Genomic DNA, 10903 nt, shown 5'->3' with positions numbered 1-10903 from the left:
GAATCAAGTAGTTGTTGCGCATGCGCGTGGACATTCACACTAATCAAACATAACACTTAAGGCGCGTTTGGAAATTGTAACCGGTGTTACCGGTAACTGCCGGTAGTTACTAAGGCGTTTGGAAAATACGATCTAAATAACCGCGTTTAAAAATTACTGTTATGAGTCATAACTGATTTACCGAGTAACTACCGGTAACACCGGTTATAATTTCCAAACGCGCTCTTAGGTAACTTCTAAAGCCTAACGTTGGAAATTTCTAGCTGACCGAGTTTAGGCCTAACTACTAAACCTAACTTTGGACATTAATTAATTATCATCCAAAAATTATGCCGCCACTTTGAAATTAAATCCGAAATCAGATGCATACGTCGTTTGAAATTTTTCTGACATTTGACAAAAAATGTTTCTGTTAATAATAATCAAATTTTTCATAATGTCGAATAAGGATAATTTTTAACTGATTTGTTAGAAGTTTTGGCTCGAACACATCGCCATTTTTTAAATTTAAACGTTCCTTTCTAAAACGTTTACAAAACCAAACGGTTCTACGTTCTATCGATTTCGAAACAAAACAATTTCAAATAAATCAACTTTTCGGAATCATTACTGGATATCAGCGGCGTGCCGTCATTGGAAGCGCCGCTTCCTTTATATTTTCTAAAATACCACATCTACTTGACTTAAATACCGGTTAACTTAATACACACTCACTTCGTTTAACCTTAATATCCGGTATTTCTTGATCGTCCAAACAAACGTTTTCGTCCTCTCCGAGGACTGCCTCAGGTTATTCGAACAAAAGAATAAATTAGAGCAGGATTCCAATTTTTTTGAATTAATTTCTCGAGGAACTTTCAAAATATTCGAATATAATTTGACTATACGCGTGCGCTATGACGCGTTGCCTTTTTCGTATTTGTCACACACGTAACGCCACGCGTGCGACAGAGTGTTGCCGTCTTTGGTGTTTATGCATTTTCCAGTGCGTCCGGCCCTGTATATTTCTAGGGCCTCTAGGGCCCTGATGTCATCCGTTTGCAATGCTGAGTTTATCAATCTGGCGTTGTTCAGGTCAGCGTGTATTTCTGGATCTGTGGCGTAGGTTGACAAGGCGGTGGTACACCGTTGATGGCTTATATCATACCTATGTTCTTTGACCCTTTGTTGGATTGATCTTTTCGTGGAGCCGATGTATACCAGTTCTTGCCCAACTCTGTCATCTCTTACTGGGATACTGTATACCCCCGGTGCTCTAAGAGGGTTCAGTTTGTCTTTGGCGTTGCGCAACAATTTGTAAACATCTTGTGACCTTTTGTATGCCACCTTGGTACCCGTTTTGGTTGCGATTTCTTTGTATAAGGTCTTTAATCGCTGGTTGTACTCGACTACTGCGTATCGGCTGGTCTGTTCCTGCAACCGATTACCGTGTGTATTTTGCGTATTTCTTGGTCTAGCATAGGTTCCTGCTAGCTTTCGTATTAGACTTTTCTCGTATCCATGTGCTATCGCGATGCGCTCTATCCTCCGTAGCTCCCTCTTAGTATCTCTCATCTTGGAAGGGTGTGTATATGCCCTTCTAAGGCACGGTATACACACGGTAATCGGTTGCAGGAACAGACCAGCCGATACGCAGTAGTCGAGTACAACCAGCGATTAAAGACCTTATACAAAGAAATCGCAACCAAAACGGGTACCAAGGTGGCATACAAAAGGTCACAAGATGTTTACAAATTGTTGCGCAACGCCAAAGACAAACTGAACCCTCTTAGAGCACCGGGGGTATACAGTATCCCAGTAAGAGATGACAGAGTTGGGCAAGAACTGGTATACATCGGCTCCACGAAAAGATCAATCCAACAAAGGGTCAAAGAACATAGGTATGATATAAGCCATCAACGGTGTACCACCGCCTTGTCAACCTACGCCACAGATCCAGAAATACACGCTGACCTGAACAACGCCAGATTGATAAACTCAGCATTGCAAACGGATGACATCAGGGCCCTAGAGGCCCTAGAAATATACAGGGCCGGACGCACTGGAAAATGCATAAACACCAAAGACGGCAACACTCTGTCGCACGCGTGGCGTTACGTGTGTGACGAATACGAAAAAGGCAACGCGTCATAGCGCACGCGTATAGTCAAATTATATTCGAATATTTTGAAAGTTCCTCGAGAAATTAATTCAAAAAAATTGGAATCCTGCTCTAATTTATTCTTTTGTTCGAATAACCTGAGGCAGTCCTCGGAGAGGACGAAAACGTTTGTTTGGACGATCAAGAAATACCGGATATTAAGGTTAAACGAAGTGAGTGTGTATTTTCTAAAATATAAATTCATATTGCCGTCACAACGCCGGGGATGCAAATTTTAATCATATTTTTAAATCATTTAATTTAAAATATGTGCTTTCCACCTCAAATTAGTAGTGGCTTGCCTCTGTACATCATACGTTTTCTTTAACAATAGAGTTAATAGGTCATCTATTAACTGCTTTCGGGAGATGGAGTTTTGAATTGAGAAAACGTAACTTCCGGTTTGCATCGGAAGTTCTTATATAGTTAATTGGACCTACCGTTCCCAAGGTTTCCATATCTGGTCTCGGATTTCATCTAACTCCGTTCTCGAGATTAAGACAGACAGTGGGAATTTAGAGGTCTACAATTTTTTCCAATTGCAGTCCGCTGAGGTCACGGGTCGACACGAACTAACGGATTGCAATGCCGATGGGAAATATCCAGCTTTGACTCTGATTCTCGTAGACATGACAAAATTTGGAAATAAATGTAGATTCCTTAGAAAGCAAAATTGTCGCGTTGTAAGTAACGAAGGCAAAAAAAAAAAAAAAAAAAAACTTAGCCGTCAAAAAATAAAATATCATGTCGAGCGGAAGTGTCAAATTGATTAACCGATCAAATTAAGAATTTAGGGGACAGATCCTTTAAAAAGCTAGAAATTCAAGGAGAAAGAATGGTGGCTTCTCCCCGGCTCAGTCTGTTTTCCTCCGCGTCGGTTTCCCCGTTGTCTAGGACTTCATTTTCGTTCATTATAAAGGTTTTTCGTTATTTTTAATATTAACTTTATCCAGTTTGACGTTGCATTAATACGCGAAACCCGCAACCCCGACGGCGACCGATGAATCTTTCCGTAAAGCGAAATAATATTGGGCGAAATAAATCGAAATTCTAAGAATTTGATTGATTTCATCCGATGGCCGAAAACGGACGAAAAAAGATATTTATCAACGTATTCAAACGAATTTCGGGCAATTTTCGGAGATGGTCAAGCCTCGAGACGTAAAATTTCAAAAGATCGTCTTTCACCTCTCCACGGTGGCCATTCTACACCATGTAAATACAGAAGATAATTTATTTATTAAATTCCAAACACAAGAAAATGGTTGAAGCAAAATTTAAAAAGAAAAAAAATTATAAATTAATTTTAAATAAATAAAATTGATTTTTTTAATTCGAATTTTACGTAATTCGAACATTGTTGACGCGTCTTTTAACGTTTGTTCGAAATTCGTCACGCATGACGATTCGCAGTTCGATTGTGTTTCTGGTTGTGGTCGGACGTGCTTTTGTTGTGCTCTTCGATTGCGTGCTGTTTTTTGCGGTTTGAAGACTTTTGCAGAGAAGATTAAAGATTTTTCAGGTAAGTCTTAGTCCATATTGACTTTAGACGTAAGAATTTATTTAATATTACTTGAAGGATCGGTCCCAGAAGACATCTCGGCACATCGTTCGATGGTCGGCCGTTTGCGCTTCGGATTCGAATCTTTTAGATTTAAAAAGGCAGCTGCGGTCAGCATTTTGCTTTTCTCGGAAGAATTTAAGCATTAATTTAAGCTTTTGTTTTCACCGGACTAATTGCAAATTTTCTTTTTTTACAGAATGACGACGTTGGTGCGGCTTTGGAGGCGGTTCCGGCGGAGGCAGACGGTGGCGCCGGAGGGAGGGGGTTCCTCGGACGACGCGGAACGAGTCTGTCGTTCCGTGCCGTTGGAGGAGCGGGGGCTCGACGAGCGAGAGGCAGCGGGTGAAGAAGACCTTCCCCAAGTGCGCGTGGCGTGGCATCCTCCCGGAGTCGGGATGATGCGACGCTACACCCTGGGTCCAGTGCACTTGGCCAAGGTCTTCGGGGGTCATCCGGCCACAGACCTTGCTGTGGCGGATGTAGAAAATGACAGCTCGTCCGAGTTGACATTTTCTGGTTGGTCGCGTTCTGCCCGTTCGTCCGCGACGGCGACGCCACCGCCTTGCCGAAGTCAGAACGGGGAGGAATCGGAGGAGAGAGCCGCCGAAGTTGAGGGACCGTGCTGTCCGTGGTTTCGTTGCTGCGGACGGCTGCGGTTCCCTTGGCCTAGGCGGTGATCCTCTTCGATTTCCTCTTCTTCACCCGGATGCGACTTTCTTACCGGATTCGACACTTTTCACCCGGACTCGACACCTTTTCCCGGACGTGACTTCTCTTACTCGGTCGTGACCCACGGACTTGTCTCCCGAACGTGACACTCGGTCGACGACAACGGATTTGACTCCCGATTGTGACCACCCGGACGTGACACTTCTACTCACCGGACGCGACATTCGGCCGACCTTTCTTCCCAAACAGCTGTTATGAGGATTGAGCTTCCGGTTAGGGTAGGTTAGATTAGGTAGCTAGGCTAGGTCAGGTTTTTCGCTCTTCTCATAACACTGTTCGGGAAGAAAGACTGTCTGATAAAGGTAATAATATTAACCTTAGGTAATAAATGAATGAACTTCTCGTTTTCTCACTGTCTTTGTGTTTTCTAGGAACATTTGGGAGGGAGAAGAATCTCCCTCCCCAACTTTACCACCAAGAGGACCAAGTGGACAAGTGAATATTTTCCGAAATCTCCGATGGTAAGAACTCTTTCGTTTCATTTTTTAACACATCTTATTCTCGTATTGTAATTTACTGTTTTTCTGTTTATAGACATGCCGAAGATGTTCTTCGATTACACACACACACACACACACGCACAAGGACATAACATCACTGTACACGAAGATATACACCGTTTAACCTTTACTCGAATTCTCGCACTCACGCACTTATACGCCAAGCGCCTCGTTCTGTGTAATTCCACACAATGAAACAACCCGAACACTCGCTTCCCACAAATCCAACCCCTGGGTCCTCGTCCCGGGAAGTGGAAACGCCAATTTTAAAGATTAAAAGACTTTAAATTGGCGGCCGAAGGGGCTCTGGTAATTACGCATCTTGCATGGATTAAACAGAATTTTACACATTAGCATCAATAATCGTTTTGTGATGAATTTTTCTGTTAAATTTAGTGTGGTAAGAAAAGATTCACGATGTGGGCAGCCGAACTGTATGGAACGGGACTTGACAGACCGCCCAGGGTTCTTTAACAGCCCGAATCGATGTCAGAACGGTAGACCGAAGTCTTAACCGCTCAAACATCTGGCCGTCACCTTGTTATACTAGGTATAACAAGTAGCGACACTTCTATATAAACAGTTTCTCATTGTACACTAGACACTTGCACATAAATTGTTTTTAGTTAGTCAGCAATGTACCATATATTATTTCGGTGAGAAATTGATATTCGATGTACACCATTTCATTCACGACGCGTTTTAGGAACTTAATCCTCGGGGTGCCTGGTGAAGAAAATTGCGTCGTGAGCCTGGTGGGGTTCAGAAGACCCTGAAATAAAACACTACATTATATGGCCTGTAAAAACAATTTGAATATTATGTTCGTATATATACATTTAATAGATTTATAAAGACATATTTAAAATAAAACAATCATTGATTTACGTGAAATATTTATTCACACCACTACATAATAAAAAACATTAACGTTTTCTGTTATAACAAAAATAGAAACTTTTTTCTTTGGAAATCATGACGTAATCTAATCATAACCTAAGTATTTTGGCTACAATTTAATGGCACATAATATAATTATCTGTTAAGGCATAAAAATTAATCTTCTTCAGTTAAAATTTGAAATCGAGAATTCAGGCATTTTTCACACAGTAATTTTGCATGGACCGCCGGATGGCCGAGCGGTCAAGGTGGCAGCCTACCGCTCTGGGGGACCCAGGATCGAATCCGAACGGTCGAATAATCCCCAGGAATTTTTCGGGGGGTGGTCCGTTCGGATATGTCGGGCCCCGTCCCTCACCACCCGGTCGCCCCATTGTGGGCCTGGCCGAACCCATAATGGGCCTTCTAAAAGAGGCCCTCTTAGTGCCCACAGGGCGGAAAGAGTTAAAAATAAAAAAAAGTAATTTTGCATGCAAATAGGTCTGGATCATTCTTTACGGATGCTTAGCAGCTGCCTAAACGTTTATCTACTAACACCATGAACGTGTTAAAAATGAAACAAACACAAAAAATATTACTTACAATTTTGCAACGCAGCGAGCCTGGTGGGGTCTGTGACGCCCAGCACTCACGCAAATACGTGTTGTTCGCACGATATCGCGTGATGCACTAAAAATTTGGTGGGGATCGCCAGCGCATGAAGACAACCGGAGCTACTAATAACGCAACTATTAAAATAGTTGTGAACTTTTAAAAGTAAGTCGTGCTTCTGAGACCCCACCAGGCGCCCCGAAAGTTAAGTATGACGTATATCGAGGACGTTCTGTATTTAACAATAACGGATGAAATTTGATCCAATAATCTAGTGTCTTATATCAGGAGTCATGGTAATGACTAGTGACTCTCTGGCAAGTAAACTACATATACAGGATTCAGAGTTGCCGATTTTCGGGGGTCGATTTCTCCGTCTCTCAAACACTTACAGTAATTCTGTCGTTCGAAGGAAAATTGTTCTCTTAGCTAGGGTGCAAAATTTCAAGATTTTGTATAAAGCGATTGCCGAAATATAAGCAATCAAAAAGTGCAAAAAAGCGGTATTTTCTTCACCCGGCACTGCAGACAATCGTAGAGAGAAACCACTGGGTCCAGAAAGCTCAAATTTTAAACTTAAGCCTTTCTCGTTATCAGCAAAACTTCCAGGTCTATAGGTCAAAGTTCACGGGGGTTTCCCATGGAGCTAATTCAGTTTTACGGCTTCATTTTATGCATATAAAATGCATTTAATTCAAAATGTTACAAAAGCTCAAATTTATGCCAAATAAAACTTTTTATAACGATTTTACTAAACGGCGTTCAGTAACGTAATGATAATTTAAAGTATATTTTGTAACAAAACGATGATGTCATCTAATTTTATATCAACATTGTTTATAACGGCAATTTTTTCTACAGCGATTTTGCTAAATTGTGTCATAATAGGCCTGCAGTAACATATAAATGGACTATGTATGCTCACGCTGTCCTTATTTCAAACGGTTTGTAGATATCTATCCTTTTCAAATGTTTCATCCCAGGCAGTTCTATCACACGGTGTGGTAGTCACATACCACAAGGCCCTCTGTTCCATCTATAAAGAGATAGAATTCTGTGCTTACTACATCGGGCTAAGAACTGAGGAAATTATAGAGTTTTAGAAGAACCCTACAGTTTCCTCACTCCTTAGAAAGCAAAAGGACGCCATCGAGAGAAAATAGTGCCTCGGCCGAAACAACTTGAAAGCTTAAAAATGTACAAAGCCTTCGGGAGATAGGCGGTAGTTAACTTCGAGGAGACAGACTCTATTTCGTTAGGCTGGAGAACATATAAAAAGTTATAAGTGAAGCTTTCTTCTTCCAATTGTCAGACTAGTAATATTTATCACGTCTTTCTTAATATTTTATTATAACCGCATTATGTATCTTATTACAAATTTTTATACTACATGTGAAAAAAACGATAAGATTTCTATTGTATATTCGAATATCAGTGGCGGAATGGAAGCGCTATATTGTCGAAACCGTGTCAGCTTCCACGGCGAAAATAACTGAATGGTGTAAAGCAGCCAGATTTTTTTGACTTTCCGCTCTAGTCCAGCAGTGGCCTGGTGGACAAAACTACCAGTGGTTTTGTCCACTAGGGTCGCGGGTTCGCGTCTCGCAAACAGGCTGGCTATATGGAGTTTTCTGGGTTTTCTTCACGTTTGTGATACCTAAATTGGAGTCAGTTTTCCTTGGAAAGTCCTCACGGCGGCATCTTCCCTTGACCGATCACCCAAGTGAATGTACAAACTAATAAGAAAACAGTCGCATAGAGTAAAAATATGAGAAATGATTTACTTTATACAATTTTTCGACATTTTTTTGGGGGGGAGGAACGCGCACACTGCTAACACATGACACCATGTTTACCATTTAATAATAGCTTCTCCTCAAAGATTGATGAATAAGTCATTTTTAAAAATTGCTTAAAATTTTTAACTGTTAAATAATTTAAATTCGTAGAACTTATATAAATAATTTACTATTTTTATATTTTAAAACGTGATATAAATTCTTACATTAATAAAAAAAAATCAATCTCGAAACATTTTCCAATAAAATGCATGCGTTATAAAATTCATATAAAATAATAACTTAAAATCGATATTTCATGAAATTTTAAATCAAATTTCTCCAAATATAATTCTATAAACTCGAAAACATTATTCAAAATGATTTTACTATTTTTAAAATCATTAATTCTTGATTTCTAATCATGAATTTGCAAGATTTTTCCAAAATATTTATGAAGCTAAAAATATATTTTAAAAGTATTTAGGCAGAACGAGTTATAAAATTATTAATTATAAATCATAAAATTAACATTAAAATAGTGAATTTTTATTTGGAATTTTTTAAGAATGTAATTTCAATAGAATAATTCAAGGTTTTCATTGTTTAATATAAAATAAAAACATTATTTTTACTAATTTTACATTTAGAAAAATAAATGTAAAAAACCAAATCTATAGTCGAGTCCACTGAACGGAGCATCGGATAAGAGACCAGTTTCCTTAACAGATTTTAAGAAAGATTTATAAGAGTATATCTTTAACCTTACGATATATCATCACCCATGGCACACGGCGACAGGAATTTCTTCAATAAGGTAAATGTGTTTGTGGAAATTTGGCAAACCTCCATTGGTTAGTTTTCTAATACATGGACAGTCAACAGATTTCTTACAGAATCATAATAAACAGGTGTGAACACATATGTGAGAAGCAATTACATATTTAAAATACAGTAGTGAACCGAAAATCGGAATCAATTGGGGACTGGGGTTGTTCAGATTAGGGATTTGTTCCGATTACGGTTTATGTACGAAAAAATATATTAACCTGTCCGATGTTCAAATTTTTCTCCGTTGCGTGTCGCTTCCTGTTGAATTTTTCTCCGTTGCGTGTCGCTTCGTGTTGAATTTTCGTCGATTTTAAGCCTAACGAAAATTTTTATAATAATAATCGAGGCTATCGTATCGTTAAAAATTATTTCTGCATTTTGTACAAACAAAATAAATATATTGAAGAATATAAAAACATGAAAATTATACTTTAGAAGTAAATTTAGTATCAAAAACGTTCGATTCAGCACGACACAGTCCGACTGAAAATTGTGCCGATTACCGGCGATTCTGATTACTGGGGTGCCGATTTACGAGTCTCTACTGTATATCATAAAATATATACAAACAACGCAGATCGCATGCAGGTCCTCATTTCGAGTGCACAAGGCAAGAAGTGATTTACGATCAGATTTCGGAGGTCATACAATCTTATTCTAAGACGCATTGTTCTTATTTGTTTTTATATTGTACTGTACGTCCCATTAGACAGCATTCAGCAATTTTTGAGCAACGTTCACATCTTTTCGGCCAGACCACTTACTGTATTTCTGGAAAAAAGTGAAAGTAATGTGACTAGTAAATATACTGTACCTATTAATTACTCGATAGAACAATAAGATTGATGATATTCAAAGGCGGTTATAGCTACAGGGACTTAAGCTTTCTTCATTGACAAATTAAAAATAAAAATTCATTTGTTCGAACGTTCTTCTTAAAAATATTTACGATCGATTCGGTCTCTGGAAATTCGGATAAAATATTCTCAACCTGCACAATTAGTAACGTGTCATTAACAATGTTGTTATTACATAGAATAAATAATTTTTAAATTATAAAATTTAAAATTATTTAATCATATTTTATTCAATGAATACGATTTGAAAAACAAAATTTATATATCAGGATTCAGCAGAACGAACCTTTCGAATTCGTAAAAACGATTACGTTTTCCGTGGAACGTTACGCGAAGCCCAAAGCTTCTTTTTAAACATAGTTTCGTGACTGAATTCGGATGAAAGATACTGTAATTTCGATAGAATTCTAATGTGGAGAGAATGCCATTTAGTAAGAAAAAGTCACCTATTACAGGTAAGAGACAAACGTATTCAAAAAGTAGACTATGGTCTTTCCGCCCTGTGGGTGGAGAGTAATGATGGGCTTAATGAATTCACATTTTTGTCTCGATATACACGATACTTGCCATCTACAGTTTTTCATTCGATACTGTCGATCATCGACAGTTTATGTGCAATGTATCAAATACGATGATTTCTGCGTTTATTCGACTAAATATCTAGTATTTGAATAAAATACTAATTGGGTTACAATTTGAAAAAACTGTAGACCCATAAATTTCCATTGTCGTTCGTTTGTCCGTCCGTCTTTCCTTAATCGAAAATGGAGTTCAATAGATGAAAGCCAAGACCAGATTTGGAAACCTTAGGGACAGGAGCCCCGATTAACTATATATAAACTTCTGTTACAAACCGAAAGTCATGTTATTTCAATTCAAAAATGTTCCACTGAAGGGTGTTAGACAGATGACATGAATCTATTGTTTAAGAAATGTACAGGGGCAAGCCACTACTAATTTGAAATGGAGAACATACATTTTTAATTAAATAAATTAAAAATATGATTAAAGAT

The 10903-nt window shown here is 38.7% G+C and overlaps 1 long non-coding RNA gene across 1 annotated transcript; it reads left to right on the top strand.

The window, feature by feature from the left end:
• The first annotated feature begins 3562 nt into the window (after positions 1-3562).
• Positions 3563-5144, top strand: LOC136985692 (uncharacterized). Its single transcript, XR_010882371.1, has 3 exons — positions 3563-3662; positions 3901-4894; positions 4968-5144. It is a non-coding gene; the product is annotated as an uncharacterized lncRNA (long non-coding RNA).
• Positions 5145-10903: the final 5759 nt, after the last annotated feature.

Source organism: Centruroides vittatus, unplaced genomic scaffold, assembly GCF_030686945.1.
Source record: "Centruroides vittatus isolate TY-2023 unplaced genomic scaffold, ASM3068694v2 contig_975, whole genome shotgun sequence".
In the NCBI taxonomy this organism is placed as follows: domain Eukaryota; kingdom Metazoa; phylum Arthropoda; class Arachnida; order Scorpiones; family Buthidae; genus Centruroides; species Centruroides vittatus.
This window is presented reverse-complemented; position numbering and strand designations above follow the sequence as displayed.